General features: G+C 40.7%; 1 long non-coding RNA gene and 5 gene segments (V, D, J or C); 3 read left to right on the top strand and 3 right to left on the bottom strand.

Annotated features, from left to right (window-relative positions):
• The first annotated feature begins 106 nt into the window (after nucleotides 1-106).
• On the top strand, nucleotides 107-761 carry LOC307015294 (Ig kappa chain V region 120-like). The segment is given in 2 exons: nucleotides 107-318; nucleotides 426-761.
• A 3,630-nt stretch (nucleotides 762-4,391) lies between these two features.
• Nucleotides 4,392-6,155, bottom strand: LOC307014003. Its single transcript, XR_013801124.1, has 2 exons — nucleotides 6,049-6,155; nucleotides 4,392-4,875 (listed from the first exon to the last, which is right to left on the bottom strand). It is a non-coding gene; the product is annotated as an uncharacterized lncRNA (long non-coding RNA).
• Nucleotides 6,156-6,638: 483 nt separating this feature from the next.
• On the top strand, nucleotides 6,639-7,617 carry LOC307017241 (Ig kappa chain V region 3381-like). The segment is given in 2 exons: nucleotides 6,639-6,932; nucleotides 7,040-7,617.
• A 2,448-nt stretch (nucleotides 7,618-10,065) lies between these two features.
• Nucleotides 10,066-10,544, bottom strand: LOC307014354 (Ig kappa-b4 chain C region-like). The segment is given in 2 exons: nucleotides 10,541-10,544; nucleotides 10,066-10,394 (listed from the first exon to the last, which is right to left on the bottom strand).
• A 1,838-nt stretch (nucleotides 10,545-12,382) lies between these two features.
• LOC307016942 (Ig kappa chain V region 120-like) lies at nucleotides 12,383-12,896 on the top strand. The segment is given in 2 exons: nucleotides 12,383-12,451; nucleotides 12,559-12,896.
• Nucleotides 12,897-16,630: 3,734 nt separating this feature from the next.
• On the bottom strand, nucleotides 16,631-18,025 carry LOC307016407 (Ig kappa-b4 chain C region-like). The segment is given in 2 exons: nucleotides 17,924-18,025; nucleotides 16,631-17,118 (listed from the first exon to the last, which is right to left on the bottom strand).
• Between the last annotated feature and the right edge of the window lie 213 nt (nucleotides 18,026-18,238).

Below are 18,238 nucleotides of genomic sequence, written 5' to 3'. Positions count from 1 at the left end.
AACTTAGAGTCTCAAACAAGTGAGCGCTGACCCTTTCCTGATCAATGCTCTGACAGAGAGATGGATCCATTGATGAACAGCATCATCAGAGTAATCCAGGTCCCTGTTGGAGTCAGTCAGAGCATTTCCATAGAGAGACACTTTGCATCAGCAGCACCATGCTCCAGTGCTCTGGGACACTTTATAGTCCTGAGAGTTGAACACTGGATGACTGACAGCTGTCCTTCATGACAACAGAAGCCACAGAAATCCTCCTCATCAAGAACATGACTTTGATCTGCGTCCTCATCTGGACTCTCCTCTGCTGCTGCTTCACAGGTAAAGTCCAGAGAATCAAACTCCTCTCCTCTGTGAACATCCGTCCCTCTGAAATGAAGCGGACAAAACCATGACGCTGCTTTATGTCTTTGTCTCTGTATCCTCAGAGTCCAGAGGCCAGTACACGTTGACTCAGTCTGCAGCAGTGAGCTCTGCTCTGGGACGCTCCGTCTCCATCACATGTACGACCAGTCAAGGGGTTTATCAAGGGAACAATTTAGCCTGGTACCAACAGAGAGATGGAGGAACTCCTAAACTGCTCGTTTACCGTGCTACCACTCGAGCATCAGGGATTTCAGACCGTTTCACAGGCAGTGGATCAAACTCTGACTTCACTCTGACCATCAGTGGAGTCCAGGCTGATGATGCAGCAGTTTACTACTGTCAGAGTTTCCATTACCCCAACAGTCAGTGGGTGTTCACACAGTGAAAAAGCGTCGTACAAAAACCTCCCTCAGTCAAACAGGAACTGAACTGACTGCTGCAGCTGGAAGCTACACTTCACTGAGGACACACACACACACACACACACACACACACACACACACACACACACACACACACACACACACTTTCATCTCCATTAAGCGTGTCACTTTTTTTTTATTTTTCAAGCAAAGACTTCTGAAATGTTCCTAATAATATATTAAGAGAATGAACTCATACACACCATACTAAAATACTAAATCTATAAAAGCCACACTAAACTTATTGGTCCTCAGCTTCTTTTTGAACAATGTTCACTTCTGTCTCACTGGAGTGACTCCCAAAGATGAAAAGTACCGACTTCAAACCAAAGGTCACCTTCACTTTAAAGTCTGAGGTAAATCCAGCGAGCCCTGATCATGAGACGTTCCTGACCTCCTAGTGATACAGCGCTGTAGGAGATCAGAGATAAAGGAGGCTGTCTGACCATGTAGAGCTCTAAAAGGGACCACCAGTATCTTAAACTGGATTCTTTATTCAATGTGGAGCCAAGAATAAAAATCAAGACAGCTGTTACATGAGATCTTTTCAAAGAGCCCGTCAAAGTTCATTCAACAGTCCTTTGAACATTTCAGTGAGTGATGGATGTGAAAGTTAAGAAGAAATAGAATTACACCGTTTAAATGGACAAACAAATCTGTAAATGATCATCTCCAGCTTAGCTTGAAGCACACCTTGATACAACTTAACAAATAATGTAAACGGTAAACAACAGATGTGAATCCAACAGTTCATGAAACTCAACAGTCAATGTCTGATCGAAAGTGTCAGCTATATTTCAGACAGTAGATTTGAACAGATGATAAAACAAGGAGCATCTGAAAACTGAAATAATACAACTTTATGGAGATGAAAGAAAAACCTCAGCATTTCAGCTATCTTCTCTGAGTATATTCATCATCAAATCATATTCCCCACTAATGACATTAAGTTTCACATCATATAAAACTGCCTTGTTTCATCTTTAAGACCATAATGTGATCAGTCATTAAATATAGTATTTGCCGTATATATGCCGACTTCAGACTTTACATTTCTGTCTAAATTAATCATGTAAATTAAAGTAGCTACTGTATAAGAAGACTTGCAAAACTGAATTTGTATTGTGGTGTGAAACCTTTTAACAATCTGTATCAATAGATTTGTTTCTTTCACGTGTGTCAAACAACATATATTTCTACACTTTAAAATGTTCTCACCAACAGGCTCAACTTGTAGTACTTGCTTTGTGTAAACCAGATGAACTTGTGTTCGACATAGTAATCTCTGAGAGCCCATTATGGAGGGAAACATGAAACAGTGAATGCTGTCAGCACTGAGGGGGAACACCATGCTGTTTGAGGACAGCTACACTTCACTGACTGTGTGTTTGCATATGTGTCCTGCCTCTCTGCTCCTAGACGTTAAGAGGCCAGAGGTGATCAGCGGCTGTTCAGAGCCACTGACACGCCGGCAGCACAATGATGATGTCACTGACTCTACTGCTGGCCACCCTGGGGCTCCTTGTTCAGGGTGAGACTCTCTTCTGAAAACTTTGCTTCAGGATGCAACCAGGTTCCCCAACATGATGATCTGCTATGATGGAGAAGCACTGAGACAAGCAGCATGTACCTTCTTCCATCTGTTCTCCATGTTAAAGAGAGGATGCTCTTCTGTTTGGATGTTGATCATCTTTCTCCAAGCTGGATTTGTCTCAATAACCCTTCTGCTGTTTTCATGTTTTCCAGATTCATCAGGAGAAATCCTCCTGACTCAGTCTCCTGGATCTCGGTCTGTTGTTCCAGGACAGACTCTTTCTATCAAATGTACAGCCAGTACAAGTGTTAGTACATACCTTAGCTGGTACCTTCAGAAACCTGGAGAAGCTCCTAAACTCTTGGTGCATTCTGCTACATCTCTTCAGTCTGGAGTTTCAAATCGTTTCAGTGGAAGTGGATCTGGGACTGTCTTCACTCTGACCGTCACTGGAGTTCAGACTGAAGATGCAGGAGATTATTATTGTCTGCAGGGTAGCAGCTGGCCGCTCACACAGTGATACAACGTCGTACAAAAACCTCCTCAACAAAAGAGGAAGTGATTTGAATGAACAACTGCACAGAAAAAAAAAATAACTATAGCATTCATTACCAACATTATTTAAATGTAATACCATAACAACACGTTCAACATTAAAACAACTTGTTTATTTCTGTTAAAGATAGATTTACAATTAGTTTGTGATTTTTGACGGCTTTAATAACCACTCTATAGCTTTGGCCCTCATAACTGTGAACCCCAAGTGACATGATAGCACATATTTAATTTTGTATACATATTGAGTGAATGCTAAATTCCTACTTTTTATGTTTGCTTTCTAACGTAATTTGTCAAGGAGCAGGAAAAGAAAAATATTTGAGCTCTTAACAAAACTTATTTTCTATCATGCTGTAAGAAATTGTGTACAATTACATAAGTGTATCATTGATACAGTTGTATTGCACTCACAATATATCTATGATGCTCTGCAATTTCTTCTAAAACAATTATAAAACCGCAGTGATCTGTATATGTGTATATATCAAGGAAAAAGCTGAAGATTCAATCCATCAATTCATACAGCCCAATATCAGACATTTTACATTTGTCTCAGTGTACTTTACAGTTTGTACAGAATATAAATATGACACCCTTGGTCGTCGGACCCTCACATTGGACAAGGAAAACATCCAAAGAAAATAAATGAAAAAAATCCAGGAGGAAGCAACAGAGGAGGGATCCCTCTCCCAGGACGGACAGACGTGCAATAGATGTCGTTTGTAAATTAAAAAGACAATACATTTACAACATAGGTAGTCCAAATGCTTGAAAATGCATGTGTCTATAAATAAGAAGACATTGAATCCAAGTGGATGGCAACAATCCTGTGGGAGCCATCAAAGAAGTATGAAGGAGAGCATCAGGCAGGACCAAGTTTTGTTGGGCTGTGCAACCATTAGCCAATAACCAAGGTAACACCCGCCCACCTTATCACCTGAATCTCCTCCAAGAGCACCATTGTGTTTTCTTTTAACCAAACACAGGGCTGAAGCAGAGGGGTTTACTGCATTATACCATGCATGATCTGTTTGGTTGTTAGAGCCAAACACTTCAGAGACATGGTTTGTAAATATCTGAGACCTATAATATATTGTTGAAAAGGAGTATAATAGGGGACCTTTAAGGTCATCTCAATTTAGATTCAAGTTATATAACTGTATGCAGATGATACCCTGCTTTTCATTTCTTAACCTGAATGTCTTTTTCTTATTGAGTCAGATGTCCAGAATGAATTCAGGGTAACATTTAACAACGCATGAACATAACATAGAGAATACATTAAACATTAGTTATAAGAGCTTTGTGGTTTACCATTTAAATGTTCCTACTAAGGTTATTGGAAATAATTAATAACATAGATAGAACCAAAATGAATGCAGAAGTACATCAACAGTCTAGCTATTATTAACAAGTAATCTGGAAAAAATGTATGATGAATTTTGTGAATTCATGTGAAAAAGGTTCATTTTATATAATATATCTCACAGAAAGGGAATCAGAACACATGTCAATTTTATAATACACACATTAATCTTTATTGTTTTAAAATGTTGAAACCATCGACACAAGCAAAAACAGGTCGATGTTGAAACATGTCCTGAGAGCCAGAGAGCAGACTGAGAGCAGTGTGAGAGAGAAAGCAGAGTCCCAGTGAGTCCGCTCAGGACTGGGAACACTGGTCTCTCCTCAGTGTCTCTGAGAGCGGAGTCTGGGAGCCCTGTGTGGCCTCACAGGTCACAGAGCGCGCCTTCCTCCACTTGTCTGCAGGGAGCCACAGGGTGCTGCTCCAGCTGTAGTGGGCGTCCTTCTCCAGCACCCCGGGGCTCCTGCTCACCTCCCAGCTGCTGCTGCTGCTGATGCTGCTGCCGTCCACCTTCCAGGCCAGACTCCAGTCTGAGGGGAAGCCCTTGTTGGCCAGGCACATGAGCGTGGCCTTCCCCTGCTGCAGCTCTTCTGTGGAGGGAGCCAGCACCGTCAGGGTGGGAGGGACATCACCTAGGAGACACCAATCAGATTAGAGGACGGGGAGAACACAGCTGTCAATCAACCAGCAGACACTGGGACACCTTTGCTTTGAGAGCGTTTCTCCTTTAAGGAGTTTCTGTCAGATGTTGGTTCTTCTCCATCAGTCTCTCACTCACACATTGTTTCACTTCCCTTTAAGAAGCCTCTCATGCAAATCAGCACAGACACACTTCACACAGAATCACCTGAGATAGGTCAGACTACACTAGGAATAAAGTACAACATTAGGAAGCATTTAAAAAGTTGAGTTCAAAATCCTCCAAAACCTGAACTCTGCAAACCATTATTAAATTATTTACTGGATAAATGAACAAATACGAGAAATGGAGCAATACATTGAGCTTAATGTGAATCTCAATCACTACCCAGTTTTACAAAATTTAAAATAATGTCTGAAAGAATTCAACACATTTTTTAATATCCATCGTTATCTTTACTCTGTTTAACTGTATATAAAAACTGTTTTCGTAATTTCTTTGAAAACAGAGGAGAGAACCGAGATAGAAACATTTAAAATAAGTTGAGGTAAAATTAGCAGTTTCATCATTTCACATTTGAAGCTGTTTAAATGACAGTATGTTGGGAATGTATAAAGACATTTCAAGAAAAGCTGCTCCAACTTAGGCTCAATGATGAAGAGAAACAAAGACATGAATACTTATACTATCTAAACATAACGATTAAAATAATAAAAATCTATCTCTCAAACATTCTAACACAGAATTTAAAACATCTCTTAACAACATCATATTTAGTTTTTGTGCAGAAACTTACTTCCAACATCCAGTCTGGTTCCTCCACCAAAAGTCCACCACAGTGATACAAAGTCATTGAGCCGCCGTACAAAAACCTCTCACTGTAGAGAGACACGGCTCTCTGACTTTGACTCACTGAACTAAACCTACCAGCCCTCAAGAAGCTACTTCACCATTAAAGGTGGAAATAATGATTTATTCTCTGTTCAATGTTTAACTCTCATGAAAACATTTAAACTCCTTTTGCTGGAGGAAAGCTAGCCTCTTAGTGCAAAATATTTGAGAAGAATTTATACAATGACATGGAGAGGCAACTATTTCTCTTCGTTTGCTTAATAAAAAGTACAACAAAAGAGAGATTGCTCTTATAAATGAATACTTGACTTACTTCCAACATCCAGTCTGGTTCCTCCACCGAACGTGTACCACAGTGATACAAAGTCATTGAGCCGCCGTACAAAAACCTCTCACTGTAGAGAGACACGGCTCTCTGACTTTGACACAAACAAACTCACCAAACACATCCACAGTTTACCCACTTTATATAATCACTGCTTCAACTGTTTGAAACAGATTCACAAACTATGGAAAAGTATATAATGTTTCTTTTGTGAACCTTTTAAACCTTTAAAAGGAATATTAAGTTGTTTCTTAAGTTTCAAAATTAAGATGATTCTTTCGAAAAAACGAATTGTTCACAAAATAGTTTTTTTTTATACGATTTTATCAACTTTTTCATCAAAGTAATTGAACACTTAAATGAAACAATACATGTCTAATAAAAGCTCAACATGTTAAACTTCCAAATGTGCATAATTCCCATAAATACATGTTTGTTTATCCATCAGGATTAATAATAAACCTCCATTTGGTTTTTCCTAGGTGGTATTGATTATTTGGGGTTATTAATTTGAGATTTTTAATGAAATGAACTGCAAGAAAATGTGTCCTTTGAACTTAGAGCCTCAAACAAGTGAGCGCTGACCCATTCCTGATCCATCCTCTGACCGAGAGATGGATCCATTGATGAACAGCATCATCAGAGTAATCGAGGTCCCTGTTGGAGTCAGTCAGAGCATTTCCATAGAGAGACACTTTGCATCAGCAGCACCATGCTCCAGTGCTCTGGGACACTTTATAGTCCTGAGAGTTGAACACTGGATGACTGACAGCTGTCCTTCATGACAACAGAAGCCACAGAAATCCTCCTCATCAAGAACATGACTTTGATCTGCGTCCTCATCTGGACTCTCCTCTGCTGCTGCTTCACAGGTAAAGTCCAGAGAATCAAACTCCTCTCCTCTGTGAACATCCGTCCCTCTGAAATGAAGCGGACAAAACCATGACGCTGCTTTATGTCTTTGTCTCTGTATCCTCAGAGTCCAGAGGCCAGTACACGTTGACTCAGTCTGCAGCAGTGAGCTCTGCTCTGGGACGCTCCGTCTCCATCACATGTAAGACCAGTCAGGCGGTTCATGGTGGGAACTATTTAGCCTGGTACCAACAGAGAGATGGAGGAACTCCTAAACTTCTCGTTTACCTTGCTACCACTCGAGCATCAGGGATTTCAAACCGTTTCACAGGCAGTGGATCAAACTCTGACTTCACTCTGACCATCAGTGGAGTCCAGACTGATGATGCAGCAGTTTACTACTGTCAGAGTCTCCATGTCCCCAGTCAGTATGTGTTCACACAGTGAAATAGCGTCGTACAAAAACCTCCCTCAGTCAAACAGGAACTGAACTGACTGCTGCAGCTGGAAGCTACACTTCACTGACGACACACACACACACACACACACACACACACACACACACACACACACACACACACACACACACACACACACACACACACACACACACACACACACACACACACACACACACACACACACACACACACACACACACACACACACACACAAACACACACACACACACACAGACACATGAAATGTCCGTCATCTCATTAAGCATGTAACTTTCTTCTTTTTCAAGCAAAGAATTCTGAAATACTTCTCAAGAGAATGAACTCAAATCTAAACACAGGAACATTGTAAATCTAAATCTATAAAAGCCACTCTAAACTCATGGGTGCTCATCTTCCTTTTGAACAGTGTTCACTTCTGTCTCACTGGAGAGACTCCCAAAGATCAAAAGTCCCAACTTCAAATCAAACATCCTTGTTTGGATATAACTCTGTCCCCAACAGCAGCACAAACTAAAATAACTGGAGAAATGTTCAAGTCCACAGGAATTGTCCAACTCAAACACAGTCTTTCAAAAGCGGCTGAATAATCCAGTAAACAGAGTATAGGTACCTGGGAGTGCACTGAGACAACGGACTGAAGTGGAGCATCAACACTGACGCTGTGTACAAGAAGGGGATGAGCCGACTCTATTTTCTGAGGAAGCTGAGATCCTTCCACGTGTGCAGCAAGATGCTGGAGATCTTCTACTAGTCTGTTGTGGCCAGTGCACTCTTCTTGAGGGGGGGGGGGGGGGGGGGGGGGGCAGCATCACCAGCAGACTCAATAAACTGACCAGGAAAGCTGGCTCTATCACTGGTGTGAAACTGGGCAGTGTGTAGCTGTGGTGGAGAGGAGGACACTAACAAACTGTTATCCATCATGGATAACCCCACCCACCCTCTCCACCTGCAGCTGGACAGACAGGAGCTCCTTCTCCAACAGACTGCTCTCTGCTGTCACACAGAGAGGGAGAGGAAAACATTCCTGCCTTCTGCAATAACACTTTTCAACACCTCACCTCTGGCTGGCAGAGAGCTCACTGCTGCATAGTTGAGCTCCACTTCCTGAGAACAATTTGCAATTTTCTGTATATTTGTAAATGATATGCTCTCATATGTTTATACAGTATAGTATAAGCCTATATTCCTGCTACTGCAGTATTTTTGACCTTTGTAAAGAATATCTTAAATATCCAGAACTTGTTAAGTTGTTTATATTTGATATACTATTTTCCATTTTCATTTGATTTGTAATTGTTAAATGTTAACTCTATTCCACTGTTTAAGTATTTGTATTTGAATGTTGAACACAATGGTCCGGTAACAAAATAATTTCCCAAATTGGGATGAACAAAGTAAATATCTATCCATCTAAATCCATTGCCATTGACATAAATGCACCAATGTAATCCAGAGTACCTGCAAAGCGATCACAAAGATCCAAATATGATTGAACTCACCAGCAGTCGAGGAGGGATAGAATGCTTCGGCTCTGGCTGGACTTTCTGCTCCGTCTTTATCTTCCTCAGACTCCACTGGTCTCAATGTTCTTCAGCCAGTTGAGGAAACGCCACATAAAGCGCTGAGTGCTTCCTCAACAACCCTGTCTCCTAAAACGTACGTTCCCACAGAACTAAACTGCATTCTCAATTACGTTTAGCTAGAAACGTATTTTCTCCCACGTTACGTTCGTTATGAACGTATCTCAAATACGTTTATTTTCTACATATCTTTGCCATTTATTGTGTTGCTTATAATAATGATAATAGTCATTTATAAATATCCTTTTAGAGCACACATTTTAAATCAGTAGGCGAGGCTGTCATTTTGTCAGATGTTACTCTCATGAGCGAGGCCGAAAATAATAGTTTTATCATGCCAAAAAGCTGCTGTGTCGTTTATTGCACCTCAAACATTAAAACAAATCCAGAGTTACGTGTTTCTGCACTTCCTCTAAGAACAAAGGGCAGTACAAGAAGATCTCTGTGGCTTCAGGCTTGATCGCCGTTCAAATGACAGCGTTGGTTGTTTGAGCCAAACACTTCAGAGACATGGTTTGTAAATATCTGAGACCTATAATATATTGTTGAAAAGGAGTATAATAGGGGACCTTTAAGGTCATCTCAATTTAGATTCAAGTTATATAACTGTATGCAGATGATACCCTGCTTTTCATTTCTTAACCTGAATGTCTTTTTCTTATTGAGTCAGATGTCCAGAATGAATTCAGGGTAAGATTTAACAACGCATGAACATAACATAGAGAATACATTAAACATTAGTTATAAGAGCTTTGTGGTTTACCATTTAAATATTCCTACTAAGGTTATTGGAACTAATTAATAACATAGATAGAACCAAAATGAATGCAGAAGTACATCAACAGTCTAGCAATTATTAACAAATAATCTGGAAAAAATGTATGATAGCTTTTGTGAATTCATGTGAAAAAGGTTCCTTTTATATAATATATCTCAGAGAAAGGGAATCAGAACACATGTCAATTTTATAATACACACATTCATCTTTATTGTTTTAAAATGTTGAAACCATCGACACAAGCAAAAACAGGTTGATGTTGAAACATGTCCTGAGAGCCAGAGAGCAGACTGAGAGCAGTGTGAGAGAGAAAGCAGAGTCCCAGTGGGTCCGCTCAGGACTGGGAACACTGGTCTCTCCTCAGTGTCTCTGAGAGCGGAGTCTGGGAGCCCTGGGTGGCCTCACAGGTCACAGAGACCACCTTCCTCCACTGGTCTGCAGGGAGCCTCAGGGTGCTGCTCCAGCTATAGTGGGCGTCCTTCTCCAGCACCCCGGGGCTCCTGCTCTCCTCCCAGCTGCTGCTGCTACTGCTGCCGTCCACCTTCCAGGCCAGACTCCAGTCTGAGGGGAAGCCCTTGTTGGCCAGGCACATGAGCGTGGCCTTCCCCTGCTGCAGCTCTTCTGTGGAGGGAGCCAGCACCGTCAGGGTGGGAGGGACATCACCTAGGAGAAACCAATCAGATTAGAGGACAGGGAGCACACAGCTGTCAATCAACCAGCAGACACTGGGACACCTTTACTGTGAGAGCATTTCTCCTTTAAGGAGTTTCTGTCAGATGTTGGTTCTGCTCCATCAGTCTCTCACTCACACATTGTTCCACTTCCCTTTAAGAAGCCTCTCATGCAAATCAGCACAGACACACTTCACACAGAATCACCTGAAATATGTCAGACTACACTAGGAATAAAGTACAACACTAGGAAGCATTTAAAAAGTTGAGTTCAAAATCCTCCAAAACCTGAACTCTGCAAACCATTATTAAATTATTTACTGGATAAATGAACAAATACGGGAAATGGAGCAATACATTGAGCTTAATGTGAATCTCAATCACTACCCAGTTTCACAAACTTTAAAATAATGTCTGAAAGAATTCAACACATTTTTTAATATCCATCCTTATCTTTACTCTGTTTAATTGTATATGAAAACTGTTTTCGTAATTTCTTTGAAAACAGAGGAGAGAACCGAGATAGAAACATTTAAAATAAGTTGAGGTAAAATTAGCAGTTTCATCATTTCACATTTGAAGCTGTTTAAATGACAGTATGTTGGGAATGTATAAAGACATTTCAAGAAAAGCTGCTCCAACTTAGGCTCAATGATGAAGAGAAACAAAGACATGAACACTAATACTATCTAAACATTACGATTAAAATAATAAAAATCTATCTCTCAAACATTCTAACACAGAATTTAAAACATCTCTTAACAACATCATATTTCGTTTTTGTGCAGAAACTTACTTCCAACATCCAGTCTGGTTCCTCCACCAAAAGTCCACCACAGTGATACAAAGTCATTGAGCCGCCGTACAAAAACCTCTCACTGTAGAGAGACACGGCTCTCTGACTTTGACTCACTGAACTAAACCTACCAGCCCTCAAGAAGCTACTTCACCATTAAAGGTGGAGATAATGATTTATTCTCTGTTCAATGTTTAACTCTCATAAAAAACATTTAAACTCCTTTTGCTGGAGGAAAGCTAGCCTCTGAGTGCAAAATATTTGAGAAGAATTTATACAATGACATGGAGAGGCAACTATTTCTCTTAGTTTGCTTAATAAAAAGTACAACAAAAGAGAAATTGCTCTTATAAATGAATACTTGACTTACTTCCAACATCCAGTCTGGTTCCTCCACCGAACGTGTACCACAGTGATACAAAGTCATTGAGCCGCCGTACAAAAACCTCTCACTGTAGAGAGACATGGCTCTCTGACTTTGACACAAACAAACTCACCAAACACATCCACAGTTTACCCACTTTATATAATCACTGCTTCAAATGTTTGAAACAGATTCACAAACTATGGAAAAGTATCTAATGTTTCTTTTGTGAACCTTTTAAACCTTTAAAAGGAATATTAAGTTGTTTCTTAAGTTTCAACATTGAGATGATTCTTTCGAAAAACGAATTGTTCACAAAATATGTTTTTTTTATACGATTTTATCAACTTTTTCATCAAAGTAATTGAACACTTAAATGAAACAATACATGTCTAATAAAAGCTCAACATGTTAAACTTCCAAATGTGCATAATTCCCATAAATACATGTTTGTTTGTCCATCAGGATTAATAATAAACCTCCATTTAGTTTTTCCTAGGTGGTATTGATTATTTGGGGTTATTAATTTGAGCTTTTTAATGAAATGAACTGTAAGAAAATGTGTCCATTGAACTTAGAGCCTCAAACAAGTGAGCGCTGACCCATTCCTGATCCATCCTCTGACAGAGAGGTGGATCCATTGATGAACAGCATCATCAGAGTAATCCAGGTCCCTGTTGGAGTCAGTCAGAGCATTTCCATAGAGAGACACTTTGCATCAGCAGCACCATGCTCCAGTGCTCTGGGACACTTTATAGTCCTGAGAGTTGAACACTGGATGACTGACAGCTGTCCTTCATGACAACAGAAGCCACAGAAATCCTCCTCATCAAAAACATGACTTTGATCTGCGTCCTCATCTGGACTCTCCTCTGCTGCTGCTTCACAGGTAAAGTCCAGAGAATCAAACTCCTCTCCTCTGTGAACATCCGTCCCTCTGAAATGAAGCGGACAAAACCATGACGCTGCTTTCTGTCTTTGTCTCTGTATCCTCAGAGTCCAGAGGCCAGTACACGTTGACTCAGTCTGCAGCAGTGAGCTCTGCTCTGGGACGCTCCGTCTCCATCACATGTAAGACCAGTCAGGCGGTTCATGGTGGGAACCATTTAGCCTGGTACCAACAGAGAGATGGAGGAACTCCTAAACTGCTCATTTATTATGCTACCACTCGAGAATCAGGGATTTCAGCCCGTTTCACAGGCAGTGGATCAAACTCTGACTTCACTCTGACCATCAGTGGAGTCCAGGCTGATGATGCAGCAGTTTACTACTGTCAGAGTCGCCATTACCCCAACAGTCAGTGGGTGTTCACACAGTGAAAAAGCGTCGTACAAAAACCTCCCTCAGTCAAACAGGAACTGATCTGACTGCTGCAGCTGGAAGCTACACTTCACTGAGGACACACACACACACACACACACACACACACACACACACACACACACACACACACACACACACACACACACACACACACACACACGCACACACACACACACACACACACACACACACACACACACACACACACACACACTTTCATCTCCATTAAGCGTGTCACTTTTTTCTTTTTCAAGCAAAGACTTCTGAAATGTTCCTAATAATATATTAAGAGAATGAACTCATACACAGCATCCTAAAATACTAAATCTATAAAAGCCACACTAAACTTATTGGTCCTCATCTTCTTTTTGAACAGCGTTCACTTCTGTCTCACTGGAGTGACTCCCAAAGATGAAAAGTCCCGACTTCAAAGCAAAGGTCACCTTCACTTTAAAGTCTGAGGTAAATCCAGCGAGCCCTGATCATGAGACGTTCCTGACCTCCTAGTGATACAGCGCTGTAGGAGATCAGAGATAAAGGAGGCTGTCTGACCATGTAGAGCTCTAAAAGGGACCACCAGTATCTTAAACTGGATTCTTTATTCAATGTGGAGCCAAGAATAAAAATCAAGACAGCTGTTACATGAGATCTTTTCAAAGCGCCCGTCAAAGTTCATTCAACAGTCCTTTGAACATTTCAGTGAGTGATGGATGTGAAGGTAAAGAAGAAATAGAATTACACCGTTTAAATGGACAAACTAATCTGTAAATGATCATCTCCAGCTTAGCTTGAAGCACATCGTGATACAACTTAACAAATAACGTAAACGGTAAACAACAGATGGGAATCCAACACTTCATGCTGCTCAACAGTCAATGTCTGATCGAAAGTGTCAGCTATATTTCAGACAGTAGATTTGAACAGATGATAAAACAAGGAGCATCTGAAAACTGAAATAATACAACTTTATGGAGATGAAAGAAAAGCCTCAGCATTTCAGCTATCTTCTCTGAGTATATTCATCATCAAATCATATTCCCCACTAATGACCTTAAGTTTCACATCATATAAAACTGCCTTGTTTCATCTTTAAGACCATAATGTGATCAGTCATTAAATATAGTATTTGCCGTATATATGCCGACTTCAGACTTTACATTTCTGTCTAAATTAATCATTTAAATTAAAGTAGCTACTGTATAAGAAAACTTGCAAAACTGAATTTGTATTGTGGTGTGAAACCTTTTAACAATCTGTATCAATAGATTTGTTTCTTTCACGTGTGTCAAACAACATATATTTCTACACTTTAAAATCTTCTCACCAACAGGCTCAACTTGTAGTACTTGCTTTGTGTAAACCAGATGAACTTGTGTTCGACATAGTAATCTCTGAGAGCCCATTATGGAGTGAAACATGAAACAGTGAATGCTGTCAGCACTGAGGGGGAACACCATGCTGTTTGAGGACAGCTACACTTCACTGACTGTGTGTTTGCATATGTGTCCTGCCTCTCTGCTCCTAGACGTTAAGAGGCCAGAGGTGATCAGCGGCTGTTCAGAGCCACTGACACGCCGGCAGCACAATGATGATGTCACTGACTCTACTGCTGGCCACCCTGGGGCTCCTTGTTCAGGGTGAGACTCTCTTCTGAAAACTTTGCTTCAGGATGCAACCAGGTTCCCCAACATGATGATCTGTTATGATGGAGAAGCACTGAGACAAGCAGCATGTACCTTCTTCCATCTGTTCTCCATGTTAAAGAGAGGATGCCCTTCTGTTTGGATGTTGATCATCTTTCTCCAAGCTGGATTTGTCTCAATAACCCTTCTGCTGTTTTCATGTTTTCCAGATTCATCAGGAGAAACCCTCCTGACTCAGTCTCCTGGATCTCGGTCTGTTGTTCCAGGACAGACTCTTTCTATCAAATGTACAGCCAGTACAAGTGTTGGTACATACCTTAACTGGTACCTTCAGAAACCTGGAGAAGCTCCTAAACTCTTGGTGTATTCTGCTACATCTCGTCAGTCTGGAGTTTCAAATCGTTTCATTGGAAGTGGATCTGGGACTGTCTTCACTCTGACCGTCACTGGAGTTCAGACTGAAGATGCAGGAGATTATTATTGTCAGCAGGGTAACAGCTCGCCGTTCACACAGTGATACAACGTCGTACAAAAACCTCCTCAACAAAAGAGGAAGTGATTTGAATGAACGACTGCACAGAAAAAAATAATAACTATAGCATTCATTACCAACATTATTTAAATGTAATACCACAACAACACGTTCAACATTAAAACAACTTGTTTATTTCTGTTAAAGATAGTTTTACAATTAGTTTGTGATTTTTGACGGCTTTAATAACCACTCTATAGCTTTGGCCCTCATAACTGTGAACCCCAAGTGACATGATAGCACATATTTAATTTTTTTATGAATATTGAGTGAATGCTAAATTCCTACTCAGGATCAACGACTCAGGGTCCAGGACTCAGGTTCCAGGACTCAGGATCCACGACTCAGGATCAACGACTCAGGGTCCACGACTCAGGATCCAGGACTCAGGATCCACGACTCAGGATCCACGACTCAGGATCCACGACTCAGGGTCCACGACTCAGGATCCACGACTCAGGATCCAGGACTCAGGGTCCACGACTCAGGATCCAGGACTCAGGATCCAGGACTCAGGGTCCACGACTCAGGGTCCACGACTCAGGATCCACGACTCAGGGTCCACGAGTCAGGACCATAGCAAAAGGCACAGCCACGATTAGGTCTTTGTTTTAGTCAAATATCAGTTTTAATTCAATCAGCGAAAGTTCATTAAATGTATTGATTCTGCAAACAGAACAAATATCAAGAGGACAGAGACTGGTCTATCAACATTTTAGGTTGAGTTGTAATGTGTCCATTAAATAAGATTTAAAGGTCACCTATTATGAAAGATCCACTTTTCCATATCTTCTATACCTGAACATGTGTCCCCTCTGGGTAAAGACATTATGAAAGTTTCAGGAAAAAAGATTCCCTTTCTTTTTATCCTGATCCATCTACATAAAAACCTGTCTGAAAATGAGCTGATCAGATTTTGGCCACTTTGTGATGTCAAGTTTTGTTGGGCTGTGCAACCATTAGCCCATAACCAAGGTAACACCCGCCCACCTTATCACCTGAATCTCCTCCTAGAGCACCATTGTGTTTTCTTTAAACCAAACACAGGGCTGAAGCAGAGGGGTTTACTGCATTATACCATGCATGATCTGTTTGGTTGTTAGAGCCAAACACTTCAGAGACATGGTTTGTAAATATCTGAGACCTATAATATATTGTTGAAAAGGAGTATAATAGGGGACCTTTAAGGTCATCTCAATTTAGATTCAAGTTATATAACTGTATGCAGATGATATCCTGCTTTTCATTTCTTAACCTGAATGTCTTTTTCTTATTGAGTCAGATGTCCAGAATGAATTCAGGGTATATTTAACAAGGCATGAACATAACATAGAGAATACATTAAACATTAGTTATAAGAGCTTTGGGGTTTATCATTTAAATGTTCCTACTAAGGTTATTGGAACTAATTAATAACATAGATAGAAACAAAATGAATGCGGAAGTACATCAACAGTCTAGCATTTATTAACAAGTAATCTGGAAAAAAATTATGTTGGCTTTTGTGAATTCATGTGAAAAAGGTTCCTTTTATATAATATATCTCAGAGAAAGGGAATCAGAACACATGTCACTTTTAAAATACACACATTAATCTTTATTGTTTTAAAATGTTGAAACCATCGACACAAGCAAAAACAGGTTGATGTTGAAACATGTCCTGAGAGCCAGAGAGCAGACTGAGAGCAGTGTGAGAGAGAAAGCAGAGTTCCAGTGGGTCCGCTCAGGACTGGGAACACTGGTCTCTCCTCAGTGTCTCTGAGAGCGGAGTCTGGGAGCCCTGGGTGGCCTCACAGGTCACAGAGCGCGCCTTCCTCCACTGGTCTGCAGGGAGCCACAGGGTGCTGCTCCAGCTGTAGTGGGCGTCCTTCTCCAGCACCCCGGGGCTCCTGCTCACCTCCCAGCTGCTGCTGCTGCTGCTGATGCTGCCGTCCACCTTCCAGGCCAGACTCCAGTCTGAGGGGAAGCCCTTGTTGGCCAGGCACATGAGCGTGGCCTTCCCCTGCTGCAGCTCTTCTGTGGAGGGAGCCAGCACCGTCAGGGTGGGAGGGACATCACCTAGGAGACACCAATCAGATTAGAGGATGGGGAGAACACAGCTGTCAATCAACCAGCAGACACTGGGACACCTTTACTGTGAGAGCGTTTCTCCTTTAAGGAGTTTCTGTCAGATGTTGGTTCTGCTCCATCAGTCTCTCACTCACACATTGTTTCACTTCCCTTTAAGAAGCCTCTCATGCAAATCAGCACAGACACACTTCACACAGAATCACCTGAAATAGGTCAGACTACTCTAGGAATAAAGTACAACATTAGGAAGCATTTAAAAAAGTTGAGTTCAAAATCCTCCAAAACCTGAACTCTGCAAACCATTATTAAATTATTTACTGGATAAATGAACAAATACGGGAAATGGAAAAATCAATTGAGCTTAATGTGAATCTCAATCACTACCCAGTTTCACAAACTTTAAAATAATGTCTGAAAGAATTCAACACATTTTTTAATACCCATCGTTATCTTTACTCTGTTTAACTGTATATGAAAACTGTTTTCGTAATTACTTTGAAAACAGAGGAGAGAACCGAGATAGAAACATTTAAAATAAGTTGAGGTAAAATTAGCAGTTTCATCATTTCACATTTGAAGCTGTTTAAATGACAGTATGTTGGGAATGTATAAAGACATTTCAAGAAAAGCTGCTCCGACTTAGGCTCAATGATGAAGAGAAATAAAGACATGAATACTAATACTATCTAAACATTACGATTAAAATAATAAAAATCTATCTCTCAAACATTCTAACACAGAATTTAAAACATCTCTTAACAACATCATATTTAGTTTTTGTGCAGAAACTTACTTCCAACATCCAGTCTGGTTCCTCCACCAAAAGTCAACCACAGTGATACAAAGTCATTGAGCCGCCGTACAAAAACCTCTCACTGTAGAGAGACACGGCTCTCTGACTTTGACTCACTGAACTAAACCTACCAGCCCTCAAGATGCTACTTCACCATTAAAGGTGGAAATAACGATGTATTCTCTGTTCAATGTTTAACTTTCATAAAAACATTTAAACTTCTTTTGCTGGAGGAAAGCTAGCCTCTGAGTGCAAAATGTTTGAGAAGAATTTATACAATGACATGGAGAGGCAACTATTTCTCTTAGTTTGCTT

Source organism: Notothenia rossii (assembly GCF_949606895.1).
Source record: "Notothenia rossii genome assembly, chromosome: 8".
NCBI classification, from domain to species: domain Eukaryota; kingdom Metazoa; phylum Chordata; class Actinopteri; order Perciformes; family Nototheniidae; genus Notothenia; species Notothenia rossii.
This window is presented reverse-complemented; position numbering and strand designations above follow the sequence as displayed.